General features: G+C 35.2%; 1 pseudogene across 1 annotated transcript; it reads right to left on the bottom strand.

Moving 5' to 3' along the window:
- Positions 1–997: 997 nt before the first annotated feature.
- Positions 998–1,458, bottom strand: LOC308514698 (large ribosomal subunit protein uL23-like; annotated as a pseudogene). The gene has a single exon. The product of its transcript is annotated as a large ribosomal subunit protein uL23-like (transcript).
- Between the last annotated feature and the right edge of the window lie 20,996 nt (positions 1,459–22,454).

Raw genomic sequence — 22,454 nt, 5'->3', positions numbered from 1 at the left:
CAGCGACTTCTGACTTCCACATCTTAGAATTGTTTCTCAATTATACCAGAGTCATTATTTTGTTGGAAACTATCAATTGTGTGAAAGATAAAGATGATGATTGTACCAGCTTATACATCTCAACATCTCAGATCATAAGGGACCAAGAAAGTTGGTCGTACAAGGCAATTAACTGTTTTATCCTTCATGAATTAATGATCTAGTTCTCAACATATCCAGTCTAGTTGATTATTTCTATTTGCAGCCTAATACTTTGTCCTCAGACTACTGTCTTGTAAAGGATAATTGAAGACATTTACACATATCTTGCTAGCAAGAACGTTGTTCTTATTGTTATGGAAAAATTCCAATCCAATGTGATTTATATTGCATAATATCATGTAGCCATATCAAAAGCACTTTGCTTAAAAATAGAGGAAAATTATTGCAGTTGGAGTTTATAGAAGGAAAAGGTCATGGATAATCACTGTCAAAGAGAGCAGTTAGCTTATTTTATGTTTGCTCCAACCAAATTAAGCCTGTGTTCTCTTCAAAGTGGTTAACACACAATGAAAGCAACTCTGTCAAATATGTGTTGCCTGGCCTTATTCAGACACCAATTGGCTTCTTAACTCAGGGTTCCACTTTTTACCTTGTTGGATGTAATGCCAAAGAAAAACAGCATTTTGAAGTTCAATTTTGCTTTCTCTACCTCCTGTGAATCAAAAGTCAACCAAAGGAAGACATAAAATTTTATACAAAAGGAGGACTAGTTTCCACAGGAAAGTAAAAATAAAATTTATAATCATCATTTATTCAAATTATAGTTTTTGGACACCTATATGCCCCAGTTTAAAATCATGTTAATGAACTTTGTGATTCAATTATAATTATTTGGATAATTCTGACATCAGCCTTACAAATTAAAAAAAAGTATTTCAAGTCACTCTATTTTATTTCCATTTTAAACATTCAGGTGCAAAATTTTGATATTTAGAATTAGGCAGCTGGACTCAGTTTAGATGATCCCAATTTTGTTGACAACATCCAAAGCATCATAGTCAGGAGCCAGTTGAACATATGCCTTCTTCTCTCCATCAGGCCTGATCAGGAGACCTTGGCCACATCAATGTCATAGAGCTTCTGCACACCATTTGATCTGGTGCTTGTTGGCCTCAACATCACGATGAACACAAGTGAATTGTTGTCTTCTTTTCTTCATGGCTGACTCGGTAGTCAGGGGGAATTTGATGATGGCATAGTGGTCAAGCTTGCTTCTCCTGGGTGTGCTCTCTGAGGATATTTAGGCTGCCTTGGCAGCCTTAGTGGCTTTGGCCATTGGAAGGTGGGTGATGTGCAGATCATCTTTATTTTGTGGCTGTGGATGCCTTTCAACACTGCTTTCTTTGCCTTCAAAGCCTTTGCTTTAGCTTCAGCTTTGGGAGGGGCAACGGCTTCCTTCTTAGCTGTAAGCACCATCTTCGTAAAAAGCTAAAATGTATCTTTATTATTGAAAGATGACCCATTTTTTTGTCCCCCATTGACCGTCTCTACCCACACGGGTCCCTTCCCCCTAGGCCTTCACCACACTATTATCCGTGTCCATGGGCTATGCATATAAGTTCCAAAGATGTTCAAGATAATTCTGAAGAGAAATGTTTGTATTTTGTAAACACTGTGCTGAAACAATTGGGTATTCATATCAAAAATGATGAATATTGGCCCAGACCTAACATTATCTTAAGAAAACTAAGTTAAGCCCAGCTTGCATGGCTCAGTAGTTGAACATCGACCTATGGACGAAGGGGTCACAGTTTGATTCCTGGTCAGGGCACAAGCCCAGGTTGTGGCTAGATCCCCAGTGTGGGGCATTCAGGAGGCGGCCAATCAGTGATTGTCTCTCATAACTGATGCTCCTTTCTCTCTCTCCCTCATCTTTCTTCTCTAAAATTAATAAAAATATATTTTTAAAAAATTAAGTCAAAATGATTAGTAGACTTTTAGGTCTTAGAAGACCTATGTTTTAGAAGGAAACATTAAAAAGCTCTTTGCAAATTGAGATAGGCAACTATATCTTAGGTAAAACACAGAAAATAAAACTATAAAAGAAAAAATTAGATACATTGGACTTTGTCAAAATTTTAAAAATATGTTTTTAAAAAGACACTATTAAAAATAATGACATGCACAGATTAGGGAAAAATATTTTTAAAACTCATATTTGAGAAAGGACTGGTCTGCAGAGTATACAAATAGTTCTTTCACAACTCAGCAATAAGAAAACAAACAATCCAGTAAAAATGGGCAGAGATTTGTACAGATACTTCACCAGAAAAGATAAATGGATAAATGGATCTTCATTCATTGCAGCACATGAATAAAAAAGCTGAAAATCATTAGTCATTAGGGTGATGGGAGATGCAAATTATAATCACAATAAGTTATTACTAAGCACCTGTTAGAATAAACTCAATTAAAGAAAAATAAATGGCAATAACAAGTGTCTACAAATGTATATGCAAGCCAACTGGTATTCTCGTATATTGCCAATGGGGATGCAGAATTGATGTAGCCACTTAGGAAAACAGTTTGGCAACTTCTTCTGAAGTTAAATACTTATATTATTCAGCAATCTTACTCTTAGGTATTTACCCAAGTGAAATAGAAACATATGTTCACAGAAAAGGCATACACATTTTTTTCTAGTGGCTTTATTACCAAAATTGGAAATAAACCAATTTTTCATCAAGTGAAGAATGGATAAATAAACTGTGGTACATCTGTAAGCTGAAACATTAATAAAAAATCATACCTAGTAAAGAAGCTACTGATAATAATTCCACATTGAAGAATCTCATAATGCTATGTGAAAAAATTCAGGATCAAACAGCTATTTGCTATATGGTTCTATTTATATGATATTCTGGAAATATCAAAACAGTAGGGACTGAAAACATATCAGACTTTGCCAGGAGCTATGGCTGAGAGTAGGGGATTGGCTCCAAATAAACATGGACAATTTTTGGTGTGAAGAAAATATTCTGTATCTTCATCATAGTGGTTATGTAACTGTATGTATTTATCAATATTCATAAAATTGTACACAGAAAAAAAGGTAATTTTTACTGTTTGTAAATTATAATTCAATAAACTTAACCTTAAAAAGAAAAGAGGATGGCCCAGCCGGTGTTGCTCAGTGGTTGAGTGTCGACCTATGAACCAGGAGGTCATGGTTCAATTCCTGGTCAGGGCACATGCCTGGGTTTTGAGATTGATCTCCAGTAGGGGGCATACAAGAGGCAGCCGATCATAAATGATTCTCATCACTGATGTTTCTATCTCTCCCTCTCCCTTCCTCTCTGAAATCAATAAAAATATATTTAAAAGTATATATATATATATATATATATATATATATATATATATATCCTATATAATAAAAGACTAATATGGCCTCTTCCTTATCAAGTAATCTTGGGATTAAGACCATTTGATAAATTATTGAGAAAATAAAATATTTATAAAGTAGGTAAGGAAAAGAGACAGAAATAAAAACTGAAGGAGTATTCAGTTTAGATGATTAAACTGAGGTAGCAAGTGAACTAAAATACCAGTAAAAATATATGAGACATAAGAAATTCTTTTGTCATGGAAGAGTAATACACAAAAACCATTAAAACTCAGGTGTGAAGTCAAAGACTTAGGAAGCTGATATTACCAAGAGTTCAGAACTGTTTTGTTATGGGAGACAAAACTGAAGGTCATATCCTTGAGATTAAATGTGTGAAAGATAGTTCTTTCCAGGGAAAAGGTAATGCCAACTAACATGAGGCCAATCAATGTGTTATAGTAATTTCATAAATAGAATTACTGTGTAAATATGTGACAATCTAGAGCTACAGAAAAATTGTATTTTAGCACAGGAAAAACAGAACCATCAGAGAAGGAAGGGAAAATCAGCAAATATCTGATAGTTTACATTAGGGAGGTTCCAGGTTTTTTGGGGGGTCTAATGCTTATACAATTAGGGGACACTTTGAAAAACAACACTATGAATGAAAAATTTGATACAAAAGTGAATATGTATTTAGAATGAGAGAAGGAATCTCATCAAATTACAAATTCATGCAATGTTACAAATATTACAAAATCCTAAAAGAAAAACCAATAATAATTAATATGCTGACATATTCTATGACTTCTGCAATTTTGTCTTTCATATGACTTGACTGCCTTTTCCTATGACAAATATTATCTTATAATATCTTTCCCTAGAAAGGTAATGGGTTTTTTTCTCTAACATCATTGGTCAAAACATTTTTGTTGTCTATAATTTAGAAAAGTCTTTCTGTTTCATAACTTAGTGTTGGTAATGTCATGTAAATTATTAGGATTGTTGTCAAATTTGTGACTCTTCTCCCAAGTTTATTTCAGATATAAGCTGTCACAAATGAAGTTGATGTTTGTAGTACTGCTACAGATTGAAGCCTTTCAAATAAGAATTGGGATAAATTCTGTTTTGCACAATTTCCATCAAAAAGAAAAAAACATGTGATACTTTTATAATTATATATGCTGCTTATGAATACATTCTTGACACAAGACAACTTTTTTTTACTAGATGTTGTGAAACGGAATCTTTTGCTTATAATTTTTTTCAGGAAATGATTAGAAAAAAAATTCCCACAGGATAGCTGTAGTTTATATATTTCATACTCTTTCTCTTTCACTATCCACATACTTCCATGGTAGACACTCTCATATTATGATACCAATATTCATACCATAATACAAACTATGACTACAGATGACTAACAATTTAACTGTACCCCTAAGTAAACCCATCCACAGTAAGCCCAATGTAACTCAATTCAACTGTGACAAGGCTCAGCTACTCCAATGCAGCCCAACAGACACAAGAGAAGGTGTGAAGTAAGTCAATCTTTATAAATTACAGATATGTTAGGTTTTCAAATTTTACAAAAACATATAACCATGTGAACAAATTGCTAGGACACCACCAGGGCCTAGCAAGCAATGGCTCCTGAAACTTAATGATTAAATATTCATTTATTTAGAAAAACACTATTTAGAAAATGACACTATTCAGCTTTCCCATTTTGTGAAATGTATGTAAAACTTGCAGAAAAAAAATCCCATTTTTAAAATTGTAAAATTGAACATATGTCAGGGAAGTGCATGTATTAGTCTCCCAAAGCTGCCAAAACAAAATACCACAGACTGGGTGGCTTGAACAGCAGAAATTAATTTCCTCACAGTTCTGGAGGCTGGAAGGTCAAGATCAAGGAGCTGGCAAGGCTGATGTCTCCTTATATTTCTCTCATTGGCTTCCGGGTGCTGCCCTTCCTGCTATGTCTCACGGGGCCTTTCCCTGTGAGCATGCATCCCTGGTGTCTCTTCCCATCAGGAAGGACACCAGTGTTACTGGATTAAGGCCACACCCTATGACCTCATTTAACTTTAATTACATCCCTAAAAGCCCTATCTCCAAAGATAGAGCTTGGACATATGAATGAGAGGGGCAACAAATTTCAGTTCATAATTATGCAGAAAACATATATGCAAATGACCATAAAGCAAACATATCTATAAACATCATCCAAGTCAAAAAGTAAAACATTGCTATTATTGAAACACTTTTCTCACACCTATAGCCCACGAATCCTTCCCTGATCATAATATCCTTCCTCACACCAGAAGTAACCATTCTTTCTGACTTACAGTTATTTTCTTTATAGTTTTACCTCCTTTGCATGCCACTTTAAGCGATATGTGTACAGTTTGGTCTACTTTTGAAATTTGCATAATGGATTTGGGCTCATATATATCATTTTGGGTCATGCACTTTTTATACAACATATTCCTTGTGAGATTCATCATAATACATTTAGTTTGCTCACTTTTCTTAAAGGAAAAAATATTAAGTATTTAGGCTTGAGGGCCATGAGGTCTCTGTCACAGTTCTCTTAGTTCTGCCATTGTATTATGAAAACAGTATAGACAATATATAAATGAATGGTTGGGTTTTAGTAAAAATTTACAAAAATAGTCAGCAAACTTGCAGCCCATAGTTTGCTAACCTCTGGTTTATAGCATCTTCTATACATGATAGCTATTTATACCTTCTTTCTGTTTTCCATGATGAATCTCAAAAAGTTAATAGTAATTGAAAATAAAATTGACTTTTGAATTGGTTGATTCTCTGGACATAGATTTTTCAGATTTGAATGATTTTCTTTTAGTGAATTAGATACTATTACATTGTCTTCTTACTCCCATTGTTGCTGTTGAGAAGTCAGTGATAAATCTAATTTTTCTCTTTAGAAGGTGATCTCTTATTTTTAGGGGTAAGCTTGAGATTTTTCTCTTTGTCTTTGGTGCTTTTGGTGTTATTGCAATGTCTTTATATGGGGAAATTTTAAGGAACAATTATTTGCTGGAGAGTCATTGAAAGTTTATGTTTGGAAATTTCCCACTCATTGTCTTCACAAATTGCCTCTGCCCTTTTCTGTCCTTTCCATCAAGAACTCCAATAATAATGTCTTATTTTATCTTTCATATCTCTTAAATTCTCTTCTCTGAATCCATCTTTTTATTTGTCTGCTCTGCTTTCTGCGTACAATTTCCTCTGACTGATTTTCCAGGTCACTTATTTCCTCTTCATTATGGTCTGTTTGCTTTTAAATCCATCTACTAAATTATTGCATTTCAAAATTGTAAGTAATCTTTATTTCCAGAATTTCTATTTGAAACTTTTTCTAATATGCTAGGTTACTTTTTATGTCTTCTTGATAGGTACTGCAGGTTTTTTTTTTCCATAATATATTTTTGTAATCTGTTTTATAAGCTATGACTGATTCTACTATAAGAAGTGTTTGTAGATCTGTTTGTGTATTTGTTTTTGATGATTCTTACTCATATTTTCTTTTTCTTATATGCTTACTTATATTGAAAAAAAATATTTAGGCCTAAAGTAAAGGACAAAAATCCATTTCTCTATAGGGTGCCTAAAAGAATGATTCTCAATTGCTTTAAACTAAATTCATGATTCTAAAGGTGTTTTTTTTGTTGTTGTTTTTGGTCACTTGGATGATGTGAATTTGGTTCAAATCTAAAAAATGTTTAGCTTCTTGTTTATAGGTTCTCAGGGACGGTATTTCTCTATCCCTTACTTAGGATTAAAACTTTCCTAGAAACCCTTTGAAATTTGAGGGTAGAAGTGGGTTTACTTTTAGCTTATCCTGAATATGAGAGTGGTTCTTTGGGGCTCCAGCTTACTTTATGATGGTCACCTATTAAGCTCCTTAATTAGGGAATTCTTGGCTTTGGTGTCCTTCCCCATGGGATATGAGACCATCTAGCAGAAAGTTCAAATGTACTTGGGTACACAAATGCTTCCACAACACAAATGGCTTTTGTCTTCTCTTACTTTTCCAGATACGTTTTTTCCCTTTGATTTTATGCTGACAATTCCTTTTTACACTCATGTCTTTAATACTTTTAAGAATAATAATAAAAAATTAATCTATCCTTTAGTAGTTCTCAGTAGGAAAATTAGTCCAAATAACCTAGACCACATTAGCAGAAAGGAGAGTTTGAATAATCTTTGGTAGATACTTTGGTATTTTCTCCTTTACTTTGTCTTTAGGAGTTTTAGTAGAAATGAGCCTTAAATTTTTCCCCCTTGTGCTTAATTAGTAACCTATTGTGAATGGAGACTGCGAATGTTTAAATTGGTAACTTATCTGTTAGAGATTAGGTTCTACTTTCAAAACTTAGCATCTAAAGCTAAAACACAGGGAGACTTTATATTGTTTGTGTTGCTATTTTTGACCTGCAGCACTGAACCGGAGCTAATAATAGTAGTAAATGTTCTGAGACCTGAATGTAGCCTGCATTGGTAAACTCCCTAGTCCCATTTGCTATCATATGACCCTGCCTCTTGTACTATGGTCAATACAAGTCCATCAGCGAAGCAGTTCTCTGTGTTTCCCTATCAAAAAAATACCTGCAACTGTCTGATTCCAGATCTAAGAGGTAAGCTGGTCCTGCCATGCTTCTCTAAATATAAGGGCAACAGGTGGCAGCATTATATACTTGACACCAAAAACCAATAAACAATAGAGCTCAGACTTTTTCACCAGGCCTAGGCTGTCAGTTGGACATCTCCTGAGGGCTCAGGACTATGAGAGGGCACAGGCCGGGTTGAGGGACCCACTCCCCCAAGTGCACAAATTTCGTGCACCAGGCCACTAGTAAGGTAAATAGGAGTTGTTTAGTAAGGCTTGTTTTGCAGTCTCAGGTGATGAGTTATCTCTGGAGACACAGGGGAGAGGAGGACACTGACAAATGGAAAGTTCCTTTACAAATGTAAATTTTCTTTACAAAAGGGAAATTTATGTCCTGCTTGGAGGCAGAAAGGGAAGGACAGAGAGCTCTTCTTGTGTTTGCTGTTTCTTAATTGCCTTCAGCACAAAGTAATCCTTATGCAAATAGTTCTTTACCAAAATAATCCCTTCGCAAATGCCATATTTTGGGGTGGCTATTCTGATGCCCTTTGTAACCAGTAGTATTCTCCAAATTAATACAATGGATTGCCACAGCCACTTACAAATTTTTTTTAAAAAATAACAGAAATTATCGAATACCTATGTGTAATAAGTCAAATTGTTTTGTGAAACCAATGTGTTTGTATACTGGGTTATATGTAAAATGTGAAATATAGTTCTAAGAGAGGGTCTGTTAAAATGTTTGGTTAAAGTTGTTTTCATGAAATAGCTCATACACATAGGCATCTTCAGCTACAGCAAAGACAACCTTTATATTGTTTTTCTTCATAACAATTCAGCTTTTTTGAGCTAAGGCTTCTCAGGCATCCATCTCTGAGAATCCCCACAGCATATCTGCATAACTAACGGTTTCCAAATGATTTTCCTGAAATGAGGGACTCTCATAGGAGTATTAGTCTCCACTTCTAGTTGAAAAACCATCGTATACCAATTTTAAATCATCTTTCTCCTCCAGCTTCTACCTATCAATATTTCAAAAACAAATATGTGAACCAAGTTTTAACTTGAAGACCATAAATACATTATTTTATCCTATTTTTTCACATATATTTTTATGGGTTTATACCTTGATTCCCCAATTAACATAAACTTCTTGAGAATAGATACTCTAGTTATGTTTAATTTGAAAATTTCCTTAAAAAGGTACGTACTAAATATAATATAAAATATATTATATAATAATATAAAGCAATTATATATAACATAATATAACAAAATATATACTATTTAATTATATAATGTATACTATATAGCATGTAATTACATGAAAAATCAACAAACTATACAATTATATATTATATAACACATATATTAATATATACATATTAATAAATGCAATAAATATTAATTATAATTAATACATATAATAATATAATGTATTAAGTCCATATTATGATGTTCCAGAAATAAAATACAGCTTAGCATCATTGAAACATTAATGAAATGCATGAGCCAGTTCAGCTAAAAAGCTGCAGTACCAGGGGTCCATACCTGTTATCCAATCTGTCCTTGTCCAGGTAGTGTTTGGTGCCATCCAGTGGCTATCTGCTCCATTTTAAATATTGCTGGGGACAACTCTGGGTGCTGTGACTGACTGAAGATCACCCTGACTGACTGGAGATCAATTTATATGATTACAAAAGGGATTCGAGGAATCTCCAGGTCAGCTGGCACACCCTTTACTGGGTGCTTCTAATGCCCTTGTAATAATCTGGTTATTATTTAATAGGAAAGGAGTGAAAGGGGAGACCCGATGATGTAGGCATGCCATTTATACAGCTTTGCCAAAAAACTGCATTCATATTTCTCCAAGTCTATTCCCTACTAATTGATGGGGGAAGGGCAAAGGCAGTTTAGACGCAGGCCCAGTAAAGGTCTGAGTGAAGTGGGAAAGTGCTTGCCTGTCAATCACATCTAAAAGCGGGTCCGTGGCAAGGATGGGCCTGAAGCTCTCTATCTCTTCTCTCTTTGGGACTCCTGTGAAACCAATTCATCAAATTTTGAGAAAGCATTTGCATCTAGGGTTGCAGAAATATTGATTTTTGCTCTTCTTATTTTATTTGTATCCTGCTTGCCTTCTTTGCTTCCTCTCTCTCTCCTTAGGTTGCTATACAAGCAAAACTCTTGGAATTTACTTTTAAAATGCTTTTTTGCTATAAAGTAGAAAGCTTCCTGCTTATTAATAATGAGATTTTAACTAATAGCAGAAATAAGGTCAGGAAGAAATGAAAGAGGATAATTTTGAGAGCACATGTCTGTTTATGAGCCAGTCCAAGGCTCAGGCTAATTGAGCAAATTAATAGAAAAAGAAGCATTGAGCTCATATTAAAATAAGAATTTAAATCCTGAATTAATGAAAATGACATAAGGCAGTGGTCAGCAAACTCAGTCAACAGCGCCAAATATCAACAGTACAATGATTGAAATTTCTTTTGAGAGCCAAATTTTTTAAACTATATAGGTAGGTACATTGTTATTAACTTAATTAGGGTACTCCTAAGGCTTAGGAAGAGCCACACTCAAGGGCCAAAGAGCCGCATGTGGCTCACAAGCCGCAGTTTGCCGAACACGGACATAAGGTAATGGATAGATTCTTCTCTATCTCCCAAATTTTGTGTGTATGTGTGCAAAGTATGAAAAGCCTAGTCCATATAGTAAGAACCCTGTGATGATATAAACGGAGTCATATGAGATTGCAGCAAGGGAGAATAAATACCACACAGACAATTCTAAAATAACATTTTTTTAAGAAAAAGTCAGTGCATGGTTTTCACTGCTTATTGGTTAGGCTAAAAAGCCCTTAGGATGGGCCCTGGCTAGGTAACTCAGTAGGTTAGAGTGTTGCCCCCACATGCCAATATTTGGGTTCAATCCCCAGTCGGGCTACATATAAGAATTAACCAATGAATCTATAATAATAAAAGCATAATATGCTAATTAGACCAGACAGCAGAATGACCTTCCGAGCGTCCTTCCAGATGACCTTCCGGATGAAGCCAGGGCTGTGAAGGCCGAGCCCCTTGCACAAATTTCATGCATTGAGCCTCTAGTGTATAAATAAGTGGAACAACAAAACAATCTCTCTCTCTCCCTCTCTCTCTCTCTTTCTCTCTTTAATATTAAAAAGTCCTTGGGGTGGAATATCAGGAGCATTGATTGATTTCTTAAGGTCAGAGTGAAGTCAAGTGAAGAAGAAAGCATTTTGCAAGTCAAAGGTGTTTACCGGTTATAATTATTAAACTACAAAGAGGTGCTTGTTCAGATTCTCAAAGGTTATAATATATATACTACTTCGAAATGTAAGGATTAGGTCCAGGGTCCATTTCAATATGGATATCACCCTTTTGAATTTTGTTCATTAACAAGTACATCAGACTGGTATTAATGCAGTTAGAAAATATCCTTATTTTACTCCTTATTGTATGTAGCACACCTAAATGGCTAAGTAGTGAAATATGATGATACAGTAAGATGAACTGCCCTTTTTCAGATCACCATTAAAACAGTCAATGGATTAAAAAGCGTAGAGGAAAAACAACAACAACAAAACACTAGAGAAGGGTTCTGCTGAGATGTCAGAATCTTTGAGAAATTTCTAGATAGAATGCTGATGGAAAGAAATTGAGGCAGTTCAGTGAAGGTTGACTTCCAGCAACCTCTCTGAATAAAAATAAATGTCAGTAGGAAGCATGTAGAGCAGCTCTTGAAAAAAATCCCCCTTAAAGCTTTTGATTTACAGAGCCTGGGACCAGGGGTGAAGACTGGCTATCAGGCCATTGGGGAAAGTGCTTGTTAGATATTTATTTCTTAGAGCAAAGGAGCAGCACATGAAAACTGTGGTTCACTGAGAGGCTAAAGCAAACAGAAAAACAACTGGATGTCGGAAGCTTAACCCCCTCAGCACAGGGAGCAGTCTAGGAAGCTGTGGTTCTTAAACATCAGAAACCAACTCAGAACTAACAGTTAAGCAAAGCGTAAAGTTAGTTAGATATTAGGCTGCTCATAGAACATTGGGGGTGCTGAAAAACTGGGGTTATAAAACAGGCAAGGGACAGGTTGGCGCTCAACTCTGGACACAGTTTGTGCCAACAGCTACAGGCACTAAAGGCCACTCGCTGCGAGTTCTGCTGCTTCTGTGCTTTCTCGAAACAATGCTTCTGTGTTTCTAACGCTGTGAGACAGTATTTCTCACAGTCCTTGCTTCTTTGCATCTTTGGCTAATGATTCAGGAGCCTCAATAAGTACATTTCATTGTCCAAGTCCGTGCTAGGGAGGAAAAGAAAACAACTAACCAAATGAACATTATGTTGCTTTGCAAAACCAGCCTTGCATCTAGAAAAAAACAAGAGTTTCAGATACACTTTTACTGAACAAGTGATTCATCAAACTTAAAAATTCATGAATGGCAAATCCATGACATAAAAGAATGAAAGCTGAAAATCAAAACTAGCTAAATATAGCATTAATCATAAATATTTTTTAAGCATGCAGCAATATGGAAGGTACAAATAATTTTCCACATGTGACATACAAAATATAAACAATCAACTATAATAGTGACTTGGCATCCCAATTTGTGGGAAAAAATTGGAAAGTTGGTGGGGTGAAAGAAAATAAAGGTATGCTAATTTCTTTATATATTATAAATTCTTTATATAATGAAGTGTGGCATGCTGTTTCATTATTGCTGTTAATAATTAGAAGCATTGCTCAGCCGTTGTGGCTCAGTCAACCTATGAATCAGGAGGTCACAGTTCCATTCCTGGTCAGGGCACATACCTGGGTTGCGGGCTCAATTCTTAGAAGGGGATGTGCAGGAGGCAGCCAATCAATGATTCTCTCTCATCACGGATGTTTCTATCTCTCTCTCCCTCTATCTTCCTCTCTGAAATCAATTATGCTAAGTGAAATAAGCCAGTCAATGAAGGAAAAATACCACATGATCTCACTCATTCATGGATAATAAAGACCATTATAAACTTATGAACAAAAATAGATACAGAGGCAGAGCTGCCTCAAGGAGACTGTCAAACTGCAGCGGGAAGGCCGGGGAGAGTAGGGGGGCAGGAGGGGGTGGTAAGAGATCAACCGAAGGACTTATATGCATGCATATAAGCATAACCTATGGACATAAGACAATAGGGGGTAGGGGAGGCCAGGGGATTGTCAAGGGCGGGGGAAAAAAGGAGACATATGTAATACCCTTTGTAATACTTTAAGCAATAAAAAAAATTAAAAATATATGTATTAAAAACTAAATTTGAAAAACAAAAAAATATGTATTTATTTTATTGTGCCCTTGACCTGAATCAAACCTGGGATCCTTCAGTCTGCAGGCCAATGCTCTATCCACTGAGCCAAACCAGCTAGGATAAATAAATACATTTAAAAAAAAAGAAATGCATAGGGTCTCCTTTTTAAAAAGCTAGAAACATAGATTAATTTTTATTTGAAAGAAACTTTTAAAAAATAGTAACAATATATATAGCTTTTAATTTTATAGAGAAAATACTGAAGATAATATAATGAAGTCTATAAAGTAAATTATAGAACACTGCCTATAAGAAATAGAAAAGAAAAAAAAATATTAAATTGAAAAGAAAATACATTAACTTTGACAATAAATTAGAATTCATGTGAATTAATATACTTTTCTATTTAAAGCCAAAGTCTTTATTTATCTTTAAATTTTTTAAATTGATTTTATAGAAGAGAAAGAGAGAGAAACATTGCTTTGTTGTTCCACTTATTTATGCATTCATTGGCTGCTTCTTGTATGTATCCTGACTGGGAGTGAACCCTCAGCCTTGGCATATGGGGTCAATGCTCTAACCAACTGAACACATGGCAAGGGCAAAACCAAAGTCTTTTAAATTAAGAACATACAGTAGACATTTGATGGCATTCCTAATATTTATTCACATTCTCCTTCCTAACAGAACTCAGGAAATTAAGAAATCCACAATATTATCTCTCCTTTGAGGAAAGCCCTCCATAGTTTAAGCTAATCAGTGCACAGATTTGCCCTCCAAGCTCTTCTTAGTCCATGAACGGATACATGGTCTGAACTGGCCCTAATCCATTGAAAGGAAGACTTCAGTCTTTGCTGTAGACCATGTTGAAACTACAAGGAGAATTAGGTTTAGGGTGAAGTCACTGCAAAGATGGAATACTGGGGAGGTGGAAAGGTCAGGGGTCCCTAATTATATAATAGAGCCACTGATTACGTCACCTAGGTTTCCAAATATGTGAGATAACACAGTTTCTTATCTTTAATGTCAGAGATTTCTGTTACTTTGGGCCAAGAACAAATCTCAAACTAGAAGTGTAGTTTGCTCTCCATAGTTAAATAATCAAACTCCATCTTATGCTAGCTACAAAGTATACATATTCATAATAGGGACTAGGTAAATTTATGGAACATATATAGTAGAAGAGCATATAGTTACTTAAAACAATGATATAGACTTCCTATGGAAGGAAATTCAAGTCAAGTGATAGGCAAGGTAAAATAAAAATATATGTATTTTGATAGTATTTCTGTCAAAGTTGCATGTATGATGCATTTTTTTCTGTATTTCTAGAATACCTCTGGAAAGATTCACTAAAAGCTATTAAGGGGTGATGCATGACTGGGGCAGAGGTAAAAGGAAGTTTACTTTTTACCATACACTGTTCTGTTCCCTTTGAATTTTGTACCACATACTTGCACCAGCTAACCAGCACATAAACAAAAATAAAAAGGAGATAGAGAAAGATTAAAACCAAAACGATGGGGAAAATAAATGGAACAAATGGGGTCACAAAGTGAATTGTAAATTTTAGAGAATGAAGCACTAATAAAAAAATTAAGTAAATAATGGAAATAATCAGCAATAGTAGTAGAAAAGTCAAAAACATTGATGAGCCAACTAACAAATTAAATATACAAGAATCAGGTAAAAAATTTAAACAGAAATATATGGAGATATTTAAGAAATGAAAATTCATGGCAGACTTTAAGATTTCTGCTCATTTAACTGATTAATATAGATAAAAGTAAATAATAAAACTATAAAACTATACTATTTCTAATATTGATTTAATAGCTATGTAAATATTATGTTAATATTTTGAGTATTATAGACAATGTTTTCTTAAATGCCTATGAAACATTTATAAAGAATCATCATATGTTAGGTCCATATTAGTATAGAATAACTTCAAGTAGCCTAAAATGTGCCTATAGAGGCTCAAAAATGTTTTTTGTTTGGTCGTTTTTTTGTTTTTGTTTTTTCTCTCACATAGCAAAAAGTCCAGTTGAAAAAGTAACTGATGCTGGTTCAAAAGCTCACGGTTTTACATTAGATTTCGTCTGTGATTTTCTTAGCTTTTCCTTCAGGGTTTTAATATGTCTGCTGTTGCAATTGGCAGCATAACATCTATGTTCAAGGCAAATGGAAAGAAAAAAGATGGATGGGTTTTTTCATGAAAGTAAAAATTCTTACCAGGAAATACAACAGATTGCCACTTTGGAAACATGTCATATGGTCTCCTGCAGCTGGAATACAGCAAGAGAAGGAGCTAGAAATTGGGTCAGCCAACCAATATTGTTCACTAACTATAAGATCAAGGAAAAGACCTCATTAAGTTTTGAAAAGCAGTAATTATGTAAACCACATTTTTGAAATAGAATATCATCAAAGTATAATTTAATATGAAATGTCAAAAGAAAGAAAATTTCCCAGATATTGAAAATTAAAAACACTATCCTAATTAACTCTATGGCCAAAGAGGAAATCAACTGTTCAATTTTAGAAAATTTTTACACGTAAGTCTTAAATATGTTACTAATAAACAAGAATAGTTATAAAAATAACTCATCTATTTTAAACTTAGGGTTAATTTTATTGTTATATTTCTAAGAAAAGCAAGAGATAATAGAAATTACAAATCAGAAGAGAAAAAACAATCAAATGGATAAATACACAAAATATTTCTTTTAAAAGTTAATATAATGGGCAAACTTCTGACATTATTACTGTCATAATCTAAAATTTTATTTATTTAATTTTTAAGTAATTTTTATTTCTCAATTCCAGTACACATACAATATTATATTAGTTTCAGGTGTAGAACATTAACATTTTAAAAGAGAGAAAAACATAACAAAATTTATACTAAAAATCAATATAGACTTTTGGTTATCTCTATCAAATTAAAAACCTATTGCCTCTAATTTCTTTGAGCTTCTACTAAAATTTTAGTAAAGTAATGAAAAGATTATTAATCTACAAAGAAAAAGAGAACAGGAATGGGAAAAAATGGAATATTAATGGTGCCAACCATTATTTGGGAATTAGGAAGCATCTAGTAAAAAAAAAAAAAATCTCTGAGCAAACAATAAAAAGCAAAGAGATAAAAAAAAATAGGAGAGAAAGGGTAAGAATTAGAGATAATTTGTCAGAATGCACAACATCAGATATGTGAATGTTCCAGAAATGATAAGCAAAGAAAATGGAGAAGAGAAAATTATAAAGGATTAATTTAGAAATATTCCCAACAACTGAAGGATTACAGTCTAAAAGGTCAACTAATTGTCCAGATTGATGATTGAAAAGGCTCTTCATTATAAAGAAATAAGCCAAAAATCATTGTACTTTCAAAAGCAACCCTGGAAGTGGTAGGACAATAGAGCATTGACTTGAAAATTCTGGAGGATATGATTTTAGTCTGGAATTGTATACACAGCAATCCAGCAATCAAACACAAAGATGTCATGAAAACATTTTTAGGCATTTAAGTTCTCAAAAAGAATAAGGAAGTTAAGGGAGGGCGAGACTGTATTGAAGCCATCTATGTCTACCCAATTTAATGATCAAACTAAGAAATCAGACACTCCCCAGCCCCCCACCCCATCAAAATAGCCTGTTTTTTTTTTGTTTTGTTTTGTTTTGGTTTTTTTTTTGCCTAGAAAGATAAGGTAGAAAACTAATAATGTCACTACCAGCATCTAGAAATTCCTGGAAATCAATTTGTCTATGCAAATATATTTTTTTTCATCTGGAAAATTAATTTTTCAATTTTTTTTTTAAAAAAAGCAAAAACCACTAATAAATCAACAATATAGTTACCTGGACCCACTTCAAGAAGCACTGTCTTGTCCTAATTAATTTTTCACTAATATTGCTTAACCCCAGTAAATTCCTAACCTTAAATCATTTCAATCCAAATCAAAAGCCCTATAAATACTGTCCTCCGTGTTTTCTTTTCTGATATATTATGACACTGGGAAGGCTCTCTGTGTTCTCCTTTATAAACAGCAGGATAGTCTTTGCTTGGTTAACAGGTTATTCTGGTAAAGTGTGTGCGTGTAAGGTTTAGGCAAACTCAAGCTGGCAGAAGAAAGAAATTGGTAGATTATCTGTTTAATTTGATCATGCAGAAATAATAATGAGAAAACTTGATAGATGTGTTAAAGTAAATCTTGTAAAATGTTATGTATATAATATATATGGTATATTACACATATAATATTATGTTATACCTATATAGTATATTATACATATAAAATTATGCATATAGTATTTTATGTACACAATGTATAGAATATGTCATATAAAATAAATGATAGAAAATATTAGCGAATTAGTCACTCACAAAATAGTTAAAAATTTAAGATTTAAACAATAATTATAATGCATTAATTGGGTTAGTAGTAAATAACATATTTATTGTCATAAGGTAAAAACTAAATTGAGATTTATTTGAAAATTTTATATAATAAAAGCTTAATATGCAAATTGACTGAATGGCAGAACAACAGGCAGGATGACCAATCACTAGATGCACACTGACCACAAGGGGGAAGATGCTCAATGCAGGAGCTGCTCCCAGCCTGCAGGGCCCAGGTTAGCCAAGGTGGATGCAAGCAGGGGCCCCCCTGATCATCCCTCTGGTTGCCCCACAGAGGGAGGTGACTGGTGGGGGGCAGAGTTGGCAAGCAGGTGGCATCAGACCAGCCAAGGCAGGTGCCAGCAGGGGTCCCCCAATCATCCCGCCTGTCACCCTGCAGACGGAGGCTACTGGCAGTGGGAGGCAAGGCCAGCGAGCAGGCCACGCCAGGCCGGCCAATGCAGGTGCCAGCAGGGGCCCCTTGATTACCTTGCCGGTCACCTCACGGATTGGCCCTGATTGCCAGCCAGGCTAGGGAACCTACCCATGCACAAATTTCATGCACCAGGCCTCTACTTGTGATATAAGTGTGCAGGGAAAGGGACCAAGATTATGAGAAAGAGATGGATTAAAACTTCTAAATCCTCCTCAACTATGATAAGGAATTGATAAGAGTATATAACACATATAGGAAGGCAAATAACAGCAACAAAAGTAAAAAAATTGGAAGCATTGCCAAATCGACTGAACCCAAGTCCTTAGAATAGTGCTCTAGCCTTCAAGTGAGCTGAGGCTGCTGGAGGTTATATTGGGTAATCCAGGGATCAGAGGTAGCAAGTGAAACAGGGCCTCCTCTGTATAAAATATATACATATAACGTAATAACTCATTTAAGTAAAAATAATAAAATTTGAATAAATTCCAACAATAACAACAGGAAAGGAAACCTCCATACAAAAGAATAAACAAAATAGCACACCTTGAACTAGAACTCAGTCGCATTGCCCTGCAGAGCTGCAGGACAAGCTGAGAAAAGAAGCCTTGCTGGTGGGCAGGCAGCAGAGAACATGGATGTGGAGAACAGCTGGTCACACTCTAGTGCAGTTTCTTGCAATAACAGAACACAACCATACTCAGATGATATTTAGCATGTTGCAGCTGGACCTGTGCCTCTCTTTCACTGCTGTACTGCAGGGATCATAAATAGCTCTGATTGATTATCTGACATAGTAGACTTCATGAAAGTGTCAAGTTCTCTAAAGAAAAGCTGGTCAAACCTACAGGATCTCTGAAGACCCTTTAGTTTTATCTTAATATTAAAAATTTGGCAGACAAAGCTGCTGAAACTATTGTAATCATTTTATTAAATTATTCCAAGACATCCTCACTTATTTTTAACTAGAAGCCCAGTGCACGAAATTTATGCAGGAGTAGGGTCCCTAGCGGCCACTGGCTGCCAGCCGGGGCCTTCTTTTGTTCTGTGCTGCCCCCTGGTGGTCATCACACATCATAGCGAGCGATTGAATTTCCAGTCTCCCGGTTGAACTCCTGAGGGGACATTTTGAATAGTAGGCTTTTATATATATAGTAGCTGTATGTTGTTCTCCCCTCACTCAATAATTACGTATACTGCTACCAGTTGAAATGAAACTCTAGAGCCTCTGTAGAATTTACCTTTATGAGACTCCTGAGCATCATTAGAAGAAACAAATGGAAGGACTTCAGTTTGTATGGTTTCAGACAACGCTGTTACCACCAAAATACTTTGTAATTTTCAACTGGTGCTAAATATGATCAATGAAACATTTCTATGAGATTGATTTTATACAGGATCTTGGGAAATTAAACCTCTCTACAGATCATCCTTTCCTGGCTGCCAGCAGAATATGATAGATTATTTACCTTGTCTATGTGATTCATTGTCATTGAAGGTGAGGAACATCAATGCGCTCCTACTGGGCATGGAAAGAGGAAGGCAGGTGGAGAAGATGCAGTGCTTGAGAATTTTCAAGATTGTTTTCCTCTCATAATCATCAATCACAGTGCATCTTTTTCTCATCTTTTTTTTGACATATACAGACACAGAGCTATGATTGTGTGGTCATGGGTTATCATTTCTGCTCACTACCCTCTTCTTCCTAGTATCTCATGTCTTCTTAAGGATCATTAGTTCACTGAGGGCTGTTAAATATTGACACAGTTTACAGCATCACTGTTAGCACCTCGACTCTCACCCTACCCCAGGGACATGAGGATTCCACTTTGACAATATTTTTACTGGTGAAAACATATCAATTTATAATAAGCCTAATTACTTCTGCACTCAAGCATTACTGCTAAAAAAAAAAAAGTCTTTATTCAGGTGACTCAGGGTAGCAATGTTGTGACACGGAAGTCAGACTCTCCTGAGAACACTCTGTTTGGTACATTTATGTGTTTTGCAAGGGCTATTCCAATCCTCTGGCAGTTTTTAGGGAAATGGTGTACTTTATTACATAAGAGTACATACGCTGGTATCAGATTGTCTGAGTTGGGATCTGCAAGTTACAAGCAGGGTGACCTTGCACAAGTTATGTAATCTCTCTCTGTCTCATGTTCTTTATTTGTAGAATCAGGCCATTATAAAAATATTTACTTCAGAAGTTTGTTGAAAGTACTAAATGAAAAGCTTCTGCCAAACCTTGCCACATTTAAGTGTCAGTGATGATGAGAAAGAAATTCTAATTCCAATTTAACACCTGATTTATTTCCATTGGTAAATCTCTACTATCCTTTTTTTTTCTCATTGTTTCTAATAACTAATGAATTGGACTAAAACTTTTTTTTTCAAATTATTTACTTGTTATATTAAACAAGGTGTCTACTGAGATTCACTTAGCGTAGTGGACCAAAGTCTATGTATAGAACAGTTTAAATGTGAGGCATTATACTTCACTAATTAAGAACATAAACTCTTTAGAAATCAAAGTCATGATTCATATTCTTGCTCCATTTGCTATCTGTGAATGTAGGGCCAGTTACTTAATCATTCTGTGGCCCACCTTCCCTAATTTAGAATGGAGAAAATAATAGTACACTATTTATATTGTTGACCTAAACTCTGTAAATATTATTTATATAAACTCTTAATCCTATAATTTGAAGCTGGAACTTTCCTGCAAAGTTTGAGATTATATATATATATATATATATATATATATATATATATACCATTGTTAATAATCTTTAAATATCTGACAGAATTTCCTACATCAGAAATTTGATAAGCTTCATTTTTTTCTCCACTTAAACATTTATTTATTAACTACTCTGTCCTGGGTACTATGATAGGTATGCTGATAGGATGTATAAAGCATGGCTAGCACACTGAGCAAGCTTCCAATTAGTAATGTAAAACATAGGGAAAGCTGGGAAAATTGAGATATATTTTTGTTTCAGCATGATTTAGGATATGTCATTTCACCTTGATCAGATGATTTTATTTCACTTTATTTTGGTAGATGTTTATCTCATTGTGGGTCCTGATCTTCAGACTTCTCTTCTTAAATTTTTAAGAACATCTACCTCAATGACTTCAAGCTCATACTGTTACTTCATTTTTTTAAAATATATTTTATTGATTTTTTACAGAGAGGAAGGGAGAAGGATAGAGAGTTAGAAACATTGATGAGAGAGAAACATCAATCAGCTGCCTCCTGCACACCCCCTACTGAGGATGTGCCTGCAACCAAGGTACATGCAGCTATACCTTGACCAGAATTGAACCTGGGACCCTTGAGTCCACAGGCCAATTGCTCTATCCACTGAGCCAAACCCGGTTAGGGCTGTTACTTCATTTTATTTCCTCTAACCCTCCCCTTCTTTTTGTTTCCTTTCCTCCCTTCTTTCCATACCTTTTTTTTAAAAAAAAAAAAATAAGTATATGTCCAACATATTATTTAAAAATATATCAGAAAATTCCAAACTAGTATAATTTAGGTGGATCAAAGTTTCACTTCAGCTGAGAAATAGCAGATGTTGAAGAAATCCTAATTTATCCTGAAGCAAGAGGGGAGAAAGGTGTAACAAGGAGCTGATGTTTTTACTTAAGAGTAAGGGTTGTGTGCCGGGGTCCAACCCCAGTGGGTCCAGGGGTCCCCAAAGGTGTGGACGGAGTCGGCGAAGAAGGAATGACCCGGAGACAGTGTTCAGTTGATCAGCAGCCTAGCCAGGATCCCCAGCCAAGTTCTGGTCTCGATCTCCAGAGAGGTTCTGCTTAGGATCTCCAGCCAGGTTCTGTGTCCATGTTCTCTTGCTAGGTTCTCCAGGTTCTCCAGCCAGGTTCTGTAGCCAAGTTCCCTCGCTAGGTTCTCCAGCCAGGTTCTGTCCAGGTTCTCCAGCCAGGTTCAGTCACCAGGTTCTAGTCAGGTTCTCTTGCCAATTTCTGTAGTCAGGTTCAGTCCGGGATCTTTTGCCATGTTCTCTCGCTAGGTTCTGTCACTAGGTTCTGAGGCCAGTTTCTGTCCTGGATCTTTTGCCATGTTCTCTCCAGCGAAGTTCTTCTGTCCCTAGAGAACGTTCTGTGTAGGTTCTGTGCCTAGGTTCTCTCTCTCTCTCTCTCTCTCTCTCTCTCTCTCTCTCTCTCTCTCTCTAAGTTCTGTCTGCTGTTGTCTTGTTTCAACTGTATTTATACCAGTTGATTCCAATCCTATCAATCTCTATTCCAAAGGTTAGGGAGTTTCTTATCTCCAT

The sequence above is a fragment of the Myotis nattereri genome, assembly GCF_964212035.1.
Source record: "Myotis nattereri genome assembly, chromosome: 2".
Taxonomy (NCBI): Eukaryota; Metazoa; Chordata; class Mammalia; order Chiroptera; family Vespertilionidae; genus Myotis; species Myotis nattereri.
This window is presented reverse-complemented; position numbering and strand designations above follow the sequence as displayed.